The sequence below is a fragment of the Primulina eburnea genome, chromosome 2, assembly GCF_022965805.1.
Source record: "Primulina eburnea isolate SZY01 chromosome 2, ASM2296580v1, whole genome shotgun sequence".
Lineage (NCBI taxonomy): Eukaryota > Viridiplantae > Streptophyta > Magnoliopsida > Lamiales > Gesneriaceae > Primulina > Primulina eburnea.
In genome coordinates, this window is record NC_133102.1 from 8,485,266 (window position 1) to 8,505,796 (window position 20,531).

The 20,531-nt window shown below is 37.3% G+C and overlaps 2 long non-coding RNA genes and 1 pseudogene across 2 annotated transcripts; 2 read left to right on the forward strand and 1 right to left on the reverse strand.

Annotated features, from left to right (window-relative positions):
- Positions 1-292: 292 nt before the first annotated feature.
- LOC140824565 (uncharacterized) lies at positions 293-1,410 on the forward strand. The gene is made up of 2 exons (XR_012116379.1): positions 293-566; positions 675-1,410. It is a non-coding gene; the product is annotated as an uncharacterized lncRNA (long non-coding RNA).
- A 1,050-nt stretch (positions 1,411-2,460) lies between these two features.
- Positions 2,461-6,683, forward strand: LOC140822913 (uncharacterized). Its single transcript, XR_012116068.1, has 3 exons — positions 2,461-2,718; positions 6,494-6,546; positions 6,580-6,683. It is a non-coding gene; the product is annotated as an uncharacterized lncRNA (long non-coding RNA).
- Positions 6,684-8,751: 2,068 nt separating this feature from the next.
- On the reverse strand, positions 8,752-10,210 carry LOC140824566 (ribulose bisphosphate carboxylase small subunit, chloroplastic-like; annotated as a pseudogene).
- Positions 10,211-20,531: the final 10,321 nt, after the last annotated feature.

Genomic DNA, 20,531 nt, shown 5'->3' on the forward strand with positions numbered 1-20,531 from the left:
CCAGATTCATTAAATATAAGCTTCCTGCCGACAAACTTGATAATTTTGAGATTCGAAAGATTGCTAAATATATGTAAGTTATTTTTCATGTTTTATTACTGCTTGTTTTTCTTTATGTTAATTGATTATTTAATCAATTTATTTCTTGTACAACTTTAGGAAGTACATGAGACTTTGCTTTTGCTGAAGAAGGACATTTAAGTGGTTTCATACTATCACATGATGAATTTGTTGAAACAAATGAAGACAATGTAAAAGAAGAAAGTTGGAAGTTCTCAATCACTTGTTTTTCTGTCATTGATGCATGGTCTCTGTTAATCAATGATGAAGAAGCAATTGAAAAGAAACACAGACGTTTTTGCTTAAACCTCACCCAAAGTGTGAGATTTAAAATTTTATCATGTGGTTTTTTTTAGATATATTATAAGTGTTGTTGAAATCTGACTTGATTCTTTAGAAAAGCTTGTTTATGTGGATCATGATATCGACATTGCTAATATGATATGAGGATTTGTTGGAATGGTTGGTTGAGCCAAAATAGTTATGATTTAAGCTTGGTGGAGATGGTAAGAAACTTTGGAAATTTTTATTATTTTTGTTTTAAATTTATTTGAAATTTATTGCTATTAAATAATAATATTTCACTAACAATTATCTTTATTTTGAAAATGTAGATTTTTCTGTCATTTCGTTTGAATAACCATGTCGCTGCAGTTGTTATTAACTTTCGTGAACAAAAAATTCAGTATCCAGACTACTGGAAGTATGATGACTCTGAAAATTTCTTCTTTCAGGCTGCACACATAGTTGTAAACTGCCTAACATACTTGAATTTTAATTATTTATACATGTGTTTGAAAAGCACAACGCTAAAGCAATTGTTTCTTAATTTGGTGGATGGATATAGTCTTTTGGGTGTGATGCAGTATTATTATTATTATTTGTTTTTAAATGATGCAATCATATTTTCTGTTTTTCAATTTGTAATATAATGAAATGGTTATGTTCTTGAAAGCAAACAATCATGTTAAAAGAGCTTATGGAATTTTGAAATATGTGATTGAAAATGTGGCCTTCAATTGGCAAACAAAAAGAGGGATGTTGATAGTGGTGTATAACTGATGCATCACATGAAGTATTTTGAAGATGTAGTATACTCATCTCCAAATTTGTTCAAGATATGGTAATTTGACTTATAGTGTATAAACTAAATTTCATCTTTTAATCTTAAAGTTATAATTGATTTTTTGTTTGATTTACTGTAGGCTGATATAAGACGCGGCATGAGAGCTGAAATATGTGCAACCATTGTGCTTAGTGAGGTAAATGAATTGAGATTCGATGTTTTGAGTAAAGTGTTTGATTTCTACAAGAAGAAAGCTGAAAAGATGGCCTTAAAGAGAGATGAAGCAGAGATCAAGAAGAAGAAGAAACAAAATAAATGAAACATATTGAATTGTGATATTTTGAAATTTTTTTGCAATTTAGGAGGTGACATCGCCGACATATCCAAATCTCATGTGGATTATCATTTGATGAGAAGTTTGTGATATTATATGAAGATAATATTGTATGAGTTGCTCAAATAAAAGAAAAATACATAAAAAGCGACAGAACTAAACATATTCCTCATAAGTTCTTCGCATTCACCAAGGAGCTTGAGAAGAATAAATATATTGATGTTCGTCACATTCAATCAAGTGAAAACTCATCAGATCTCTTCACAAAAACACTTCATACGACAATATTCAGAAAGCACATATATAATATTGGGATACGCAATCTACGAAATTTGTGAATAATTGTTCATGTCAACATGAGGGGGAGTTTACATGACTGCACTATTTTTCTCTTACTATGGTTTTTATCCCAATATATTTTTCCTAGTAAGATTTTTAATGAGGCAGTATAAAAACACGTAATGAAGAAAATCACTATGATCATCATTACAAGCGGGAGTGTTGAAAATTAATATTCTTTTTTTAGAATAAAACCGATACATTCATATATTATAAATAAAGTCACTTCTTACAAATGAACCTAAATAAAAAGGACTACAATCTTTGTAATCAACATCCACCAAATTTTTGAGACCAAAGGATGCAAGTTCATGAGCTGCTTTGTTGGTTGAAAATTAATATTCAAAATAGGTGTATTGAATGCTTGAATGTTGAATATTTGAATGTTGAAAATAAGAGTTGTAAAAATTAGAAATTTGTGTGTGATGATGAGAAAATATTACAAAATGTGTAATTTAATAATTTTGAGAGTTTGATATTTTTACTTTTTTACCATAAATTTTTTCATAACAATTAGTTATTTATAAAGCAAATCAAATAATAATAACTTTTTTAAAAAAAATATGAAAGCAAAACTATAAAACTAAAAGTGATACTTGAACTGTAAAAAATAATACATTTGAGTAAAAAAATTAGTACTTTTTGAAACAACAACTCAAACAAAGCAATTACGCTATATCAAAAAAAAATATGATTAGTTATTTAAGCAACAAGATCAAAGCAAAACTAACCAACAAAAACTAGATCAAATAAGGACTAACTAAAAAAAAGTGAGACTATAGGTAAAAAATAATACATTTGAGGAAAAAGGTGATACCTTTTACCATCTCGTTTGATAGAAGGCTCTTCCTCGTAATGGTCGTAATGGGAAAGCTCGTTGTTCTTGATAACTTTTTTTCTATTCACAAATATAAAACAAGTTAAGAAAAGAAAATCAGCATATGTATTAGAAAGCAAATGAAAATATCTAGCAGTTTTTTTAACAACAATATGACAGCAGAACTATAAAACCAAAAGTGATACTTGAGCTGTAAATTACTTTTGAGTAAAAAATTAGTACTTTTTGAAACGACAGTAAGTAAGACAAAAAATGATTATTTATTTAATCACCAAGATCAAACATAACTAACCAACAAAAAACGATATCAACAAAGCACTAACTAACAAAATGTGAGACTTTATAGGTAAAAAAATAATACATTTGAGGAAAAATGGAGAACAAAATGACTGGTGGTTTTCAGCTGTCTATGGGCCATGTCATCCAAGTTTGAGAAATAATTTCTGGGACGAGCTAGCTGGGTTAAGGGTAATTTGCGGTGATAGATGGTGCTTAGGGGGAGATTTCAATGTAGTAAGGTCTTCTCGAGAGAAAATCAATAGCTCCTCCATGACAACCAGTATGCAGTGCTTCGATAGACTGATTCAGGAACTTCAGTTATGTGATCCTCCTATATTGAATGGTAAATTCACTTGGTCGAATTTACGGAACACACCCATTTGTTGCCGACTAGATAGATTTTTGTTTACTGTGGGTTGGACGGAAATCTTCCCATTCCACCGTCAATCACTCTTACCGAGAATCACTTCGGACCATTTCCCTTTGATCTTGGATTTGTCAAAGACTAAATGGGGACCATCCCCATTCATATTTGAGAACGTCTGGTTAGAGGATAAAAGATTTAAAGAAATGACTAAAGTGTGCTGGAACAACACAATATCGCAAGGATGGGCGGGTTATAGATTGATGATGAAACTAAAGTCATTTAAGGGTGATATCAAGAAATGGAACGAAGAGGTTTTTGGCTTGTTGGAAATGAAATCGGCAGATCTAACCAACAAAATCAGTAGAATCGACAAGGTGGAGGGTGAGGGGAAGGGTTCGGAAGCCTTATCAATTGAGAGAAAAGAAGCAAAAATGATGTTAGAGGAGATGACAAGAAGGAAGAATCAAATTCACTACCAAAAAAGCAAGGTCAAATGGATAAAACAAGGGGATCAAAATTCAAGATTCTTTCATTCAATTCTTAACCATCGCAAGAGTAAGTCAACCATTGATAGAATCCAAAAAAATGACGGTTCGCTTACAACTTGTGAGGTCGAGATTGTTTCAATAATTTCAAATTTCTTCCGGGAACTGTACAGTAAGTCGACAGATAGTTGCTGGGGTATTGAGGGTGTGAAATGGTGTCCTATTGAAGCAGAAATGAAACAGCAGTTAGAAACAAAATTTTCAGAAGATGAGGTAAAGGAAGCTGTCTTCAAATGTGATGCGGGCAAAAGCCCGGGAGCTGATGGCTTTACCTTGGGTTTCTTCCAAGAATGCTGGGAAATTGTCAAAAAAGATCTTCTGTTGGTATTCGATGAGTTTTACCACAATGGTATTATAAACGGAATCACCAACGAGACCTATATTTGCTTGATCAAAAAGAAGGCGGACTCATTCAAAGTTAAGGACTTCAGACCTATCAGTTTAATAACAAGTGTATATAAGATTATATCAAAAGTCTTGACAGAAAGATTGAAACGGGTGATGGCTTCCACAATTTCGGAATCTCAAAATGCATTCGTTGAAGGAAGACAAATTCTAGATTGTGGCCTAATAGCGAATGAGTTGCTAGAAGAGGCGAGGATTAAGAAGAAACAGGGATGGGTTTTGAAAGTTGATTTCGAGAAGGCTTATGATAACGTTAGTTGGGAATTTCTGGATTTCGTTTTAATGAAGAAGGGGTTTGGAAATAGATGGCGATCTTGGATAAAAGGATGTGTATCAAATGTATCATTCTCGATTATGATCAATGGGAGGCCGAGAGGAAAATTCAGGGCTTTCAAAGGTCTTCGTCAAGGAGATCCACTGTCTCCTTTCCTCTTCAACTTGGTCGTCGATGTGCTCGGAAGATTGATAGACAAAGCAAAGGATTCGAATCTAATAAAGGGAATAGAAGTTGGCAGAGAAAGAATCGAGATATCACATATCCAATTTGCGGATGATACTCTATTTTTTGCAAAGAATGATGATCATATAAAATTTTTGGCAAAAGTGTTGAGTTCTTTCTGTGACATGTCAGGGTTGAAAATTAATTGGGAAAAGAGTGCTTTGTTGGGAATTAACAGGGAGATTGAACAAGTTGAAATGTTGGCAAGCCAATTGGGATGTGCCAAAGAGTCGTGGCCCATTTCATATTTGGGTGTTCCATTGGGAGGTAATCCGTTGAAAGCATTATTCTGGCAGCCGGTCGTCGCAAAAATGTCCGCAAAATTGGCTTCATGGAAGAAAGCGTTTCTGTCCAAAGGTGGTCGATTAACATTGATTCTCTCGGTATTGAATTCGATCCCGATATATTACATGTCATTATTCAAAGTCCCAAAAAGCGTTGAGGTATCGATGGATAAGATAACACGGAATTTCTTATGGGACGGAGCAGATGGAGACAATCATATCCATCTGGCAGCATGGGATCAGGTTTGCAAATCAAAGGAAAGAGGAGGTTTGGGCATTGCAAAAATCAGATTCAAAAATAAAGCTTTGCTTGGGAAGTGGTGGTGGAGATTCTTCAAGGAAGAAGGGACATTGTGGAAAAAAATTATTGTTAGTAAATATGGGTTACAAGAAAACGGGTGGGATGCGGGATTGGCTACAAATGTAACATTTAGATGCCCTTGGAAGTTTATTTCCCGGATTTATCCGACTTTTAGGAATAACACAATAGCTAAGCTGAGAGGAGGGAACAAAATCAGATTCTGGGAGGATTCTTGGGTGGGGAACTGTTCTTTCCAGCTTTCTTTTCCTTCTTTATTTCAACTGTCATCTTTTCACAACTTGCCTATTTCATATTTTGTTCATTCTGATTCGGCAACATTCGACCAATCTTGGGATTTCCACTTTAGGAGAGGGGTGAGAGATGAGGAGATAGACGAGTTGATAGGACTATTGGAAATTTTACAACCAATGAGATTAGTTGAGGGGGTAGATGACTTTATTCATTGGAGTGGAGATTCGTCTGGTATATTTTCAGTGTCCTCTTTCTATGAGTGCTTATTCTCAAGTAATCTTTATCCTAAATTCAATCTTTTCAATGCAATTTGGAAAGTCCCTGTACCGAGTAAGATTCAGTTTTTCTCCTGGTCAGCCTCTTTGGGTAAACTACCAAGCTCGGAGATGATTCAAAAAAGATGCCCAGGGATTGCTTTGTCTCCAACCTGCTGTGTTCTTTGCAGAAACGATGCCGACACTCAGGACCATTTTCTCATCTATTGCCCTTTCACGTTCTCTTTATGGGTTAAAGCATTGCAAGAGTTGCGGCTATTTTGGGTGATGCCTAAGACATCAAACGATTTATTCAGCATGGACTTGGGTCAGTCAACGGGCAGCAGAGGAAGAATATTTTGGCAAGTTGTGGTTCAGTGCATTTGTTGGACGGTTTGGTTGGAGAGAAACCAAAGAATCTTCGAAGGAAAAGAATCAAACATTGAAATGTGCTGGGAGAAGATAAGGATTAACGTTGCTATGTGGATTGGAATTCACAGAGAATTTAAGAACGTCTCTGTTTTTGATTTATACAGACATTGAGATTTCGTGTATCACTAAATTATCTTTGTAAGTTAGGTTTTAGTAGGACAGTGAACTTCTAGTCCACTGATGTAAACCTTATTCCTACATAATTAATAAATTAGTGTTTCTTATAAAAAAAAAAAAGTTTGATAGAAGGTTCCTCCTCGTGAAGGCAAAGCTCTTTGTACTTGGTAACTTGTTTCCTCTTCAAAAAGAAAAAGAAAGTAATAGTTTTTTAAACAGAAATATGAAAGCATAACTAAACGAAATATGATATTTTTGGCTAAAACTAAAAAATGCTATGAAAATTGATACTTTTGAGAAAAAAATCAAAAAAACTAATGCATTTGAAAATAAAAAGGAATACCTCTTATCATTTGGTTTGATAGAAGTGTAAACCTCGGTATGAGAAAACTTCCTCTTCTTTGCAACTCTTGGATTCCATACATGCAAATTACCTTGCATATTATTCAAACAATCGTCAAGTTGGTGTTATAATTAAAAAATTTCGATCATTATAAACATAAATTGAAACAAGCATATCAATAGAATAACACTATAACCGCATATCCAACACAAAAGCAAAGGTAAACAGTGAAAAAGCTTTCACTGCCTATCTTACTGAATCTCCATTAAGTTGCTAAAATCCAAGCAAGTGATTTAGATTGAATTCGTGTGTAATCCAAACGTATTTTACGTAAAGGCCTTTTCTACACACCAAACGTATCACCACAGGACATGAATCGATTAATTAATCTAACACAAAAGGGAGATGGAGTACCAAATGATATGAGACACATACAAGGCAGTCATGGCATTGATGCAGCATCTTTAACTCATTGAATTGCAAACTTCTAACTACGTAATTGGATTTATAATTTCAGTAAGGAAAATATTAGAGGCTTTTTTTCCTTCATTTATTTGAAAGGAAACAAGAAGTAATTAAATTCTTTGTACAGAGCTAATCATTATCATGATATGCATAAATCATTTACAAATTTGTCTCATCCATATTTTCATCATTATCAAATCCACAATTCAGTCCAATGAAAACAAGATGAAATTTAGTTTCAATGCTTATCCTCCTCTCAGCACATTGGAGACCAAACGACGATCAGAAGATAAAATAATCTCAGTTTGAGTAACACCGATTTAATGTAATGTTAAAATTGCGGGAAGAGGTTACTACCTGAATAACTCATAGCTGCCACCATGATTAAAACAAAAGATGCATAAATACGATAATCATTGTATGAAACTACAAAAAGTAATATTAATTCTTTAAGGAGTCACATTTAAATAGCAGTGCGGCAGTCACAATAATCAGTAACCCATAGTAAAAATGACCAAAGCTATTATCTAAAGGTTCAAATCTGGAAACACATATCCTGCAGGATTCGTACTGCAACGTAGAGTCCTGTTTGAGCTAAACCAGACAGCGCGCGAAACTCAATTTATTGAAAAAATCAAGGAATCTTTGTGAAAAAATTAAAATTTCCACTAAGCTATAGCAATTCAATTAAATTTCCACACTTATCCAAACAGGAAATGAAGCACACAAGAAGACATATATCTAATAAAATGTACACCTACTCTATGTATGAAAGAGATGAGCGGCGAGGCGGAAGAATTCGGAAGACAGTTCGAGATTCTCAGTGTCTTCGAATATTGGCAGCGACGGAAGATATGAGAGGCGCGGCGGAAGAGATGAGTGGCGGCGTGGTGGAAGAGATGACCACTGGAAGACAGAGCGGCGCAGAGAACAAATGAGAGACGATGGCGATTTCTTCTCAAGGCTAGGGTTCTGGACTGGGCTATATGTATTGGGTCGGGCGGGTTATAAGATGAATCGGGTTAAAAAATATGTCTCACCGAATGTGATCTATGGTACCGTATGACACAAGTTTTTGTCTTTTTATAAATCAAGTAACTATTTATGTCACATCACAAAAAAAAAGAATGTAGTTTACATGTTTTTCAATTCACGATTGTAGTCCAATAACTTATATATTTTTTACTATTTTAGTATATTTTTTTTACAAGAGTGATGACGAGATATGGAATACGTCAGCAATATTTGTTGTCACTCTAGTTATTTTTCGATAAAATATCATCATTTTCTGGAGTCACGTCAACGCATCGACGGATAAGAATTAAATTTGAAGAAAAAGACAAATTGACAAAAAAATAAAAACATTTAAGTCAAAGAAAAAAGCCAAAACTGTTTTAAATCCAAAAAAATGAGTTAATCTCACTTCACTACCTATCACATCAATTATTATTAATATTAAATCATTTTATTCTATTTTTATGACATTATATTTTTATGACATAATTAAGGTTACATTGAATTGATGGATTTGAATTCGATAAATTATTATAGTAATGATTTGAAATTGCTCAATGTTGGAAACTTGGAATGAATCCACTGCAGTGACTCGAAAAATAACTATTTGAGATTTGAAATCTATTGTCATGTAAATTCAAACAAATCAATAGTTTTATTATATATTTGAAATCTCTGACTTCAAGTTCATCTATCTAAATGTAATCTAATAATTTTGTAAAACTATTATCTTGATGAGATTGTCATTTCAAAGAGGATCCATGTTATTCAGGGTACACGAAATAATATCGTGCTAATAAGAGGTTTTGAGATATATTCCCACATTGGGTGCTAATGTTTTCGAGTATCAACAAAGACGAGCATTAATAGAATATGGATGGATATTGGTGAAGAGAATCCACCACCCATTTCCTCTATATCTCCACGCTTGAGGATAAATTTCCTTAGCTTCATCTTAGCTATTAGTCATGTTAGCAGTTGTTATCCTTCGACATACACTAGATAAACTTCTAAACTTCGTCACTCCGTTATTTCTGTTGCTGGATTTAGTCTGAGCCTGGAGGCTTGTAGGCGATGAAACTAATGCACTGCACTTGGCGGTAAGAGTCGAACCCGAGGACCCTCACAAAAGTGTCGGGTTTGGCGGTAGAAACTTCCTTTACCTCCTTGATCACATGTACGGGTCTGTGCACCCGAACATGGGCAGCTTCCACATTGTCCAGTATCGCCCATCATAGTATCCAGGCTTCTGTTGTTTTCACGCTCGATGTACGACCTCTATAGAACATATTCAACAACCAAAGTCCTGATTACAAACTTCAAAATCCCACAAAATTATTTCTACAATGATTATCTTTCGATTATGAAATATGTGTGTGTGTGTGTGTATAGAATCAATGACCTTCTTCTCGAATTCGAGGCAGGGAATGAGCTTGATCTGAGAAGGTATTCAACTTGCTTCAGGAGCTGCTCCTCCGTAAGGGGAGGAAGATAGGAAATGTCTCGAATTTCTTCAGTCCTTTTGTGGGCCATACCTACAAGAATAATTCAATTCATACAAACCATGTCACACACACACACACACATACACATTAAGTATTAGAGCAGGAGATGAAATTATATAGAAGTCAGTGTTTTTAATTCTTAAGTTCCACAAACAAACTCCACCTTCTCAACTAGTTTATTTTTAAAAAAAATCCTTGTATATGCTCGAATACTATGTACCTTCATGCATGAAACTCTACCGCCATTGTTGGCGACAGTGGTGATATCGGCGGACTTGCGGGTAGGGGGGAAAGCAACGGTGGACTTGAGCCCCGTGAAGGGTGACACCATGATGGCTTGTGCTGGAGCGTTGCGGCTCACAGTGGCTGTGGAGGAGAGCATCGAAGAGGCCATCCTTGTATTTTTCGCTTCAATGAGTGTTCCTGCTCAGCCTGCCTCCCCCTTTATAATGGCTCGCACCCCTTGTATCTACTGTGGTGGCTATGGATTTTCATCCAAGGGACCGGATTCACAAGTGGACATGGGCCGTTGGATGCCCGTTCCCCTTGATGACCACATATGTAAAGATTGTTGTCTTATAGTCTTGCACCCTCATCGGTATGCCAAGTGGCAACATCCTTATCTATATAATTGGGACAGTCGTTTTGACGTTGATAAGTGAACTGTAGCCCTTCGTCAGAAGAGAGGGTCATTCTTTGGTCGACAAACGAAACGTCTCGAAACATTGGGGAAAAGACAAAATGACATTTTTTGTTCAAATACTAATTATCTTACACAATAATTCTTATTCCGATGCATAACTCTGATAGATACGATCCATAAGATTTATTAATTTTTATATAAAATTATTAAATTTTAAAATAAATATAGATCAAGTTAACTCGTCTCAAGAATATAAATATATGAGAGATCAATCATTATTGTATTACTGATATATTGGAATCTGAGAAATAAAAATCTGGGTCAATAAAGTCAATAAAGGAAAATATTTGAATACTAGATGGGCAATCTTTAGATACATTCTTTTGTGACTTTAGTGTATTGACGAGTAGTCTGATAATGATTTAGTTGGAATTTACAAAAACGTAAATTTCATATTAATTAATAACAATATTTTTAAAAGTCTACTAGATCAATCAAGACAATAATGATATGTCCAAGAAAGCAAATTGGTTCGACTCAAAAAACCCAATAATTGAAATTACACGACTGTGATGCGCTAAACCATCGAGAAGTATGTAGGACAATAACTTAATATGATATATGGAGCAGGATTGTTAAATTAAAGGAGATGAATTTTACGTATTGTGTTAAGATTGGGAAAGAGTTTAGAGAGAGGTGGATAAACTCTTTAAAAATATTTGTTTTTAATTCAATCGTTGTTAGGCGTTGAAAATTTTTCTCGAATGATTAGAAATATGAAAGACTTGAAAAGTACGAAAAACGGTAACAATTGGCTGGTTTGTTAACAAGAAACAGTTTGAAATGTAAGTGATCGCGGAAAGTAAAGACACATGATTTTTATGAATGGTCGGAGATAAAACTCCTACGTCACCACTTTCCTCTTTAGGAAAGATTCCACTAAAACACTTTGGCTTTACAAATTTATTGCAACAGACCACTTCAATTAGGACTTATCACACTGTATGTTTTGGAATTCTTAGTGATCAATCTACACTTCTGGATATATATTTAAAAACCATCGGTTCACCAGACAACACAATTAATCAAATAACCAAAGGTTACAGATGTAAAGAAAACAATATGTCTTTAGTTGAAACGTCTACTAATTTTAAATATTGCTATTTTTTTGTAAGAAGCTCTCGAAAATTTCTTTTATGCATGCATGCAAGACTGCTGTAAAATACAACTTCTAAAGTAACCATAGTTGAATGACAATTAAAGTACCGCTGTTTAAAATTTTGCCAACTCGGCTATCAGTCAAGGTAGTAAAACTAAAACAACTAAAAATCCTGAAAAACATCATCATATTATAACCAACATACAAACCGATCATGTTTATCAAAAACTCATAAAAACGTGATGTGCGGAAAGTATGGTCCTCGGGTCATGTGCACACACACAGCCCTGCCTACTCAGAATTCGGCACCTCCAGCCTCCTCATCGACATTCTCATCTGCATCATTCACACCTAGTGAGTCTAAAGACTCAACACACCTGTAACGTTATAACAAATACATATACATAGCATGCAACAGTGACTTTGGCATGCACTAGACAAGATATCTGGAATAAAATATGGATTGTTAGCTAAAGAAAAATAAAATAACGCTAAAGAAAATGACTAAAAATAAAATTGTAGATTAACAGTCCCTGGCAACGGCGCCAAAAACTTGATCGAGCAAAACTTGCACTGTAAAATCCCCAATAAAAATATGGTTTTGTATGCTCAAAATTTATCGCAAGTGCACGATGTCAAGTAATAGTATAGTGTACGCGAGTACGAGTATCGTTCCACTGAAGACTATATTTAACAATTGTTATTTTCAGTTATTGAACATTTAGCGACGAAAATGGATTTGATTGTTTTAACACTACTATGCTCAAATAAATGTGCAAATAAAACAATTCAATGAATAACGACTGAAAATTAATATCTAAAATGTTGAGTAAAATTCAATGAGAAATGAATTTGTTGGGAATATCGGTTCACCTACCCCTCGTTAATTAATTAATTCGTTCGATAGTGATTATATGCTTCCGACAAGATTTCCTATTCAATTGAACACACTCTCTCGAGCTATGCCAAATTAATTCAACTCAATGAAGTAATTAAATGTCTTTAATTATTTATCAAGAGTGAATCGCATTTCGATTTATGAAATCCCCTAGTTTTTGACCCTAAGGACTATAACTATCGGCGCGTATCCAATTTCATATGTCTATGTAAATTGTAGATCCGCGGATTATACTACTCGTTCCTATCACAAGTTATTCTCTCGAACTCACTCGCAATATAAAACGTTAAAGTTAGCTACGCTCTAACAACACAATTAAACAATAGTATAATCAAGAATAACGCAACAATCGAACAGAAATTAATTTAATTCAAAGTTTGGGGTAGGCTCCCCTTAAATCCCAACAAATATTAAAGTTTGGCTACTAAAATTCATGATTGAAAATAACCAAAACAAAGTTTAGAAGATGAAAAACTAAATTAGAAATACGAGAATTGACGAAAAACGCAAAAAACGACGCCCGGAAAACTTCAAATCTTCAATCCAAGCGCGAAAGTCTCTCCCAAGCTTGTGGCGGCTGAAGAATCTAGTCTCAATATGTTCTGAATCATCCCCAAAATTCGTCCAATCCCCTTCCATATCAGCCATCTCTCCGAAATAATGAAAAGAATCGGATGCAAAATCTTGCCGAAATTAGGTGGCGCTCGGGCGGTAAAGAATTACCGCTCGAGCGCCACACTCTCTGTAAAATACTTGGGGTATGCGACTTCTGGCGCTTGGGCGGTAGAAAAGTACCGCTCGAGCGCCACACTCTCTGTAATTTCTTCATTGTGGATCATTTCTCGCGCTCAGGCGGTAGAATTGCACCGTCCGAGCGCCACATCTTCTGTCCATCTCTTCAGCAACTCGCTTCTCGCGACTTGGCCCCGAGTTCCGTTTTTCCGGCCATTTTTCCTGCAAATTCGTCACATCCAAGTGAGACACGATCACATGCAAATGTTTACTCTAAAATGAACAACATGTAAACGAAATGTACGCATGCACAATGCAAACACACGCAAACTAATGCAATAAAAAACGTAAAAATCACACATATCAACCCCCTCATACTAACCTTTTGCTTGCCCTCAAGCAAAATAGGTTATAGACCACAATCAAAACACGAAACAAACACAAAAGAGAGGATACTGAAACAACTAAAATGATGGTGAAGTAGCGAATCGGTATCTCCTGCCTCAGCGGGTGTTTGAACCACATCCACTTAGTCAAATCACAACATATATTACCGCCCCTACCAAACATTGCACATCATTTGTTCTTTTCCAACAGAGTGTGGTTGTGTGTGCCGTGGATTTTTCTAGCTTGTGTTTCAGACTGTTTTATTCGCAAATCATGTGGGTTGCCAAATAGACAAGTCAACGCAAATCTCGCTCTCCTGAGTTCTGTTTCTATTTGGGACCGACCAGTAAACACGTAAAGTGATAGAATTTCATGGTAAAACATCAAAATGCATGGGGTCAATTGTTATAACTGCTCAACTGGCTCAGGGAGATTGGGAGTACGTAGATCATTTTCACTATGCCCTTGTCAGAAATTTTCTCTGACATTTCTCAACGCCTTACATCTCCTTCTTTTTAGCCTTTGGGATATGATTTCATCCTTTTTCGGCTCCCCCACACCTTACATCCCCTTTTTTTATTCCAAATTTCTTTTTTTTGTACATAGTTTTCTCATACGTACTCCCTAGGCTTTGGTATATGTTTATTTATCTGGCCTAAGGATGAATTTTCAGGTCCTATGCACGATTGGAAGGAGGATGTTTGATATGTGCTCTTGACTTGCTACTCGAATTCATGCTACTGGTTAGTCCATCATGTCAACAGACATTCATTCAAGTTCAACTTGCATCTAATGTTTCTCCGGTTCCCCTCACAGATTGTTTTGAACTTAACTGTCATCGACACCACTATTAAAATCTACTATGTGTGCTGATCGAGCAAAACTTGCACAGTGAATGGTCCCAAAATTTGTTTTATATATGAAAGCTCGATTTAAATATCGCAAGTGCACGATAGTCAAGTTATAATAAACGTACGTGAATACGAGTATCGATCCACAGGGACTGCGTTACAATAATTTTTTATTCTCAATTAAAATTTCTTTAGCAACGATAAAGTGGTTTGGTAATTAAACTAATGTAAATCAAATAACTAAAAGAATTAAAGCACAAAGAGAATGTATGCAATAATGCAATGATTAAGTTGGATTAAATCAAATGAAAGATGACTTTGTTGGGAATTATCAGTTCACCTACCACTCGTGTTTTAATAATTACCCTCGACTCTTACTCGTGCATTCGACGGAATTCCCTAGACTAATCAATATACTCTGTCGAGCTATATTAATACTAATCATAAACATGCAGTAATCAAGTGTCCTCAATTATTTAACAGTTTAAGATCGCCTTACGTTCTATGGAATCCTCTAGCTTTTATCCGGGTGAACTATCACTATCGACACGTACCCAATTCCGTATGTCTACTAAAATTGTAAGTCCGAGGTTTATACTATGCGATCCTATTGTTAATTAGTCTGTCGACATCGTTAACAACATGCAATAATCAAAGGAAGATAGCTAGGCTTCGCTTGAAACAAGAAATAACAATAGCATAAACAAATCACTTGTAAAAACGTCAAGAAATAATGTTAAACAACGAGTACGGGTAGGATCCCCTCAAATCCCAACAAATTTAGAGTTTAGCCAACCAAATTCATACTAGAAATCAACAATCTATGCAAGAGAATAAAATACTGAATAATAAAATACTAAATATGACGATGGAAGATGGCTGCGATGCTTGGAATTCTCGAGTTCTTCGAAAGTCTTCCTTACTCCTCGCCTTCTCTCCCAGAAAAAATGATGAAAATATGATGAATAATCCTCCCAAAGGCGCCCAATCTCGTGTATTAGGTTAGTGGTCTTGGATAGAGTCCATGAAAATAGAAACAAATCTCGCAGAATCTTGCTGGATCGCGTGACTCGCTAGGGCGGTAGGTTTTGACCACTGGGGCGAGTGACTCTCGAATAAAAACTTTGAGCCTTCTCTCTAGTCTCGCTGGGGCGGCCACTTTTGACCGCCGAGCGAGAGATCTTCTGTTAAATTCTCTTGTCCAGGCTAGCAGTCTCGCTGGGACGGTCAGTTTTAACCGCCCTAGCGAGAGGTCTTCTGTTCGATATCCTCGGTAAGGCTAGAATGCTCGCTGGGGCGGTCAGTTTTGACCGCCCTAGCGAGACTTCTTCGTTGTTGTGCCCATTTTCTGCCATATTTGGTTCCATTCCTTCAAAATACCACAAAACACACGAGATCAGTCATATGCTAAATAATGCAAACAAAATGCAAGAATAAACTAAAACAAACTAATATGATGTATGAATACGATTCGAAACCAACACTAAAAACACGTAAAAACGAGTCCTATCAACCCCCTCATACTAACCTTTTGCTCGCCCTCGAGTAAAATAGGTTAAAGCACGAGATTCTAAACAGACAAAATAAACACGAAATAACCAACACAAGAAAAAGTTAATGGTGAGTTAACAACTTTATGTTCATGCCTCAGTAAATTTTTTTCACATCATAATCAAGTCATTTCACAAATAAATACTCTTTCTCATCTACAAATAAGTCTTGGCACTAATTCGAACGTGTGTGTGTGTCATGGTGGGTCTAGTCATTCGTACGTCAAATAGATCAATCGTCAAGTTATGCAAGTCACTCAATCAACACTTCAATACAAATCTCACGAGCATGCATCCCCGTGTCCATTCATCACTAACCATCCTTTTGAACTTTAGTTAATTTTTTAAGTGCATAGAAGGGTGTCGAAAGGAAAGAAAATAAGCTCAAGTGGCGAAAAGTTGGGAGTACATCGATCATTTTCATTGTGCAATTGTCAAGACTGTGCGTCTGACTTCCTCGACTCCTTACATCTCCAACTTTTAGCCTAGGAATAGAATTTCATTCCTTTTATTTTCGGCTCCCCCTCACCTTACATCTCCTTTTTTCCCAAAGTTCTTTTTACAAGAACTTTGTTATTTCAACATTTTGATGCACAATTTTCACACATGTACTCCCTAGGCTAAGAATATATCTTTTTGGATTATAGCTGGTTAGGAGTACTGTATTTGAATTCAGGGTATTGACAAGGGGGCATATGTACAGTTCAAGGTCAGTCAAATGCTATCATGCACGACCTCAATCAGTGACTTATTTCCACGGGTTTTCATGCTAAATCAATTCATACGTGATGTCTTTCAAGTTAACCAACAAGAATTTCAAATTTCACCATTATTCCTACAAAATTCTAGGCCCCACACATATGTGCTCAAAAAGTTCAAAATTTGCACCAAAACTCATGTTTCAACAATCCAGAGTATCATTCATGCATTGACCCAATCAATATTTCTCAAAGCAACATCATCATCGGCTCATAAATCATGTCAACTCACCATAAACGACTAACAATCTAACAACGAAAATACAACGACTTAAAAACCCAAATAACAAACTAAATAACTGAACAAACAAACAAAACAAACTACCCGACCCCCTCATACTAGAGTTGTGCAATGCCCTCATCGCACAAAACGAAACAGACACGAAAAACAATAACAACTTATGAATTCAAATGCAACAATAGAAAATGCACAAGAAAAAGAAAGGGGAAACAGTGAACTCCCCTGATCAAAACTCCTCTTCCTCATCATGCTCAGGTGGTGGATTGCCCTCGTCAGCTGCAGGCGGCATAGGATACGTGTACTGGAAGTGGAAAGGTGGCGGGTATGCTGGAACAGGCGGCCGGCCGGAAGTGTCTAAGCCCAAGTGAGTCGAGATGCCCTGCACCAAGTACTCGATGTTCAGAGTGTGGGCTTGGTCGATGGCCTGATAATGAGTCTGGTAGGTGGCCCAAGCGCCCAACTCGTCGACTCGGTCTCGAATGGCACGGCGGCGTGGCTGCGGTGGTGGTGGATGTCCGAAGACCGGAGGTGGTGGAGCGGCTTGCACGTGACCGTAAAATACATCAGCGGGCAGCTCATCCCGTCTCTTCGCGTACTTGGAGGTATGAAGAGCTTCATCGATGGCTCTCAGTGGCGGTAGCCACTCATCATCGTGCGCGAAAATCACACCCGCACGGGCACATAGCTCAGTCACGATAGTGGGGAAATAAAAGGCTAAATTGTTGCAATTGATACAGATAGTCAGCTGCCCGAATATTAGTTTGCCCACATCAATCAGCATCCCGGTATAGATCGCATAAAGAACCACCGCCCTATCCCGCTGTACATCACTCGTATGCCCTACCGGCATCAATCTCTTCGATAGAAAGGCATACCAAAGTTCCGCCTCCACCTTCAAAAATTTCTCAAGAAACACCGTATACGTTCCCGGCTGCTTCCACGTACTGCCCGGATAACACAATGTGTGAATGATCAGATCGTAATCCGGATTCAGCACCCAAGCCTGGAATACCGAATCATCCACTGCCGGTAAACCCAACAAATCGTTTATCGTTTTAGGATCATATGGGACTTGACGTCCCCTCACCCTAGCCTTATTTTCAGTCCCTTCCGGGGCGTTAGCATAAAACTCACGTACAACCGGCACCACAGCCGCATTCGGTTGAGCTAAAAAATTTGTCCACCCTCGTCCTGCAACTTCTAACTCCTCAAAAACATTATCTAAAATCCACGAAGTACATCCCCTCTCAGGGATTGGTTTTCTATGGAGTTTAGCGTGCTCCCATCGCTCCCTAGCCCTGTCATTCACAAATATAGAGGGGGTGGATCGAGAACTAGAGGCACCGCGGGTTACCTTCGAGCGTTTGGAAGCCATGGTCTGAGATGAGTGCACAAGGGAGGAGCCCGAAGTAGTAGATGTTGCCGGAGCTTTAAAAGAACGGAAGAGATGGCGGCGGCGGCGTAGAGGCGGCGGTGGCGTCGTAGGTGGTAGGAGAGTGTAGATTTGCCCGGAAAAATCGTGTCTTGAGCTTTGAAACAAAGGAGATTCACAAATATACCTGTAAATTGGCAAGAAACCACGTTAATCGCTTCAGATCTGGCGTGGGGGGGGCGGAATTTTGAGAGAAAAGTGTAGGGTTTCGAGTGGGAGAGGAGAGAAGTGAGGCGCAGTTTTTAAGTGAATCGCGACTCGCTAGGGCGGTCAAAAGTGTCCGCCCTAGCGAGCGTCTTTCTGTCCGAAAAACTCGAGTGCTCGCTGGGGCGGATACAAGTGTCCGCCCTCGCGAGGGGTTTTCTATTTTAAAATTTTTTTGAAAAATTGCGCGTGTTCGCGAGGGCGTTCAGTTTTGACCGCCCGAGCGAGAATCTCTCTGCCCGAAATTCATGAAAAATTTGAACCTCTCGCTGGGGCGGTCAATACTACCCGCCCTAGCGAGGTATTTTCTGAAGAGAATGCAACTACCTAAATGCAAATGATGCGAATGCTAAAAAAAAATCTAATTAAAATCAGAATAAGGAGTAGAAGTAGTTCTCAGTTTATAGTCTAGAGCTCGACTTTTCACCCATGTCCTCAACGACTGTCTTGGAGCCGAGTGACTCCAATTTGTGGCTCAATTGTGCCACCAATATAGTGCTTTAACCTTTGGGCGTTCACAGTAAACGTCCCTTCCTTCCCATCATGCAACACCACTGCACCTGATGGGAACACCTCGGCTATAACGAATGGTCCTGACCATATTGACTTCAGCTTGCCCGGAAAGAGTCGTAAGCGAGAGTTGTATAACAACACCGCTTCACCCACTTTGAATTCTCTTCTTACAATGTGTTTATCATGGGCTCTTTTGGTGCGTTCCTTGTAAGATAGGGCAAGATCATACGCTGTACCTCGGAACTCATCCAACTGACTCAACTGCAACAGTCGTTTTTCACCAAAAAGTAACCTATATGGTGTAGTGCCTATAGGTGTTTTGAACGCAGTACGATAAGCCCACAAAGCATCATCTAACCGAATGGACCAGTCCTTTCGATTCACATTAACCGTCTTTTCTAAAATCCTCTTAATCTCTCGATTGGACACTTCAACTTGTCCACTAGTCTGAGGGTGGTATGGAGTGGAAACTTTGTGGGTGACACCATATTTGCCCATCAGTTTATCAAAAATTTTGTTGCAAAAATGGGTGCCACCATCACTTATGATTGCACGTGGTGTACCGAATCGATTAAAAATGTGTTTTTTCAAAAATTTTAACACCACTTGTGCATCATTCGTGGCACAAGCCTCCGCCTCCACCCATTTAGATACATACTCCACTGCCACCAAAATAAATTTCTTTGTAAAAGACGCAGGAAAAGGACCCATAAAATCAATCCCCCACACATCAAATATTTCACACTCAATAATGTTATTCAAAGGCATCTCATGACGGTTAGAAATATTACCTGTGCGTTGGCAACTATCACAATTGAGAACATACAAACGAGCATCCTTAAAAAGAGTTGGCCAATAGAAGCCACATTCGAGTACCTTAGATGTCGTCCGTATGGGTCCAAAGTGACCACCTACCTCACGGTCATGGCAGTGGTTCAGAATTTGACTGGTTTCCTCCTCCGCTACACATCTCCTTATCATGGCATCTGCACAGATTTTAAACAAAAACGGTTCCTCCCAAAAATAATATTTCACGTCAGAAAAGAATTTCTTTCTTTGGTGAAACGATAAATTTGGGGGAGGTGTGCCAGTGACAAGAAAATTTGCGAAATTGGCATACCAAGGGCACGCATTTACCTCAAATAATTGCTCATCAGGGAACCAGTCATCTATATCAGTGTTAACGCCATTAATTCTAACATCCTCAAGCCTAGACAGATGATCAGCAACCACATTTTCTACACCCTTTTTATCTCGAATCTCGAGATCAAATTCTTGCAATAGTAAAATCCACCTAATTAACCTAGGTTTCGCATCTTTCTTAGCAAGCAAGTATTTTAGGGCAGAATGATCTGTATACACAATCACTTTAGACAGAACAAGGTATGAATGAAATTTCTCAAAAGCAAATACTATAGCAAGTAGTTCCTTTTCAGTAGTAGCATAATTCAATTGAGCATCATT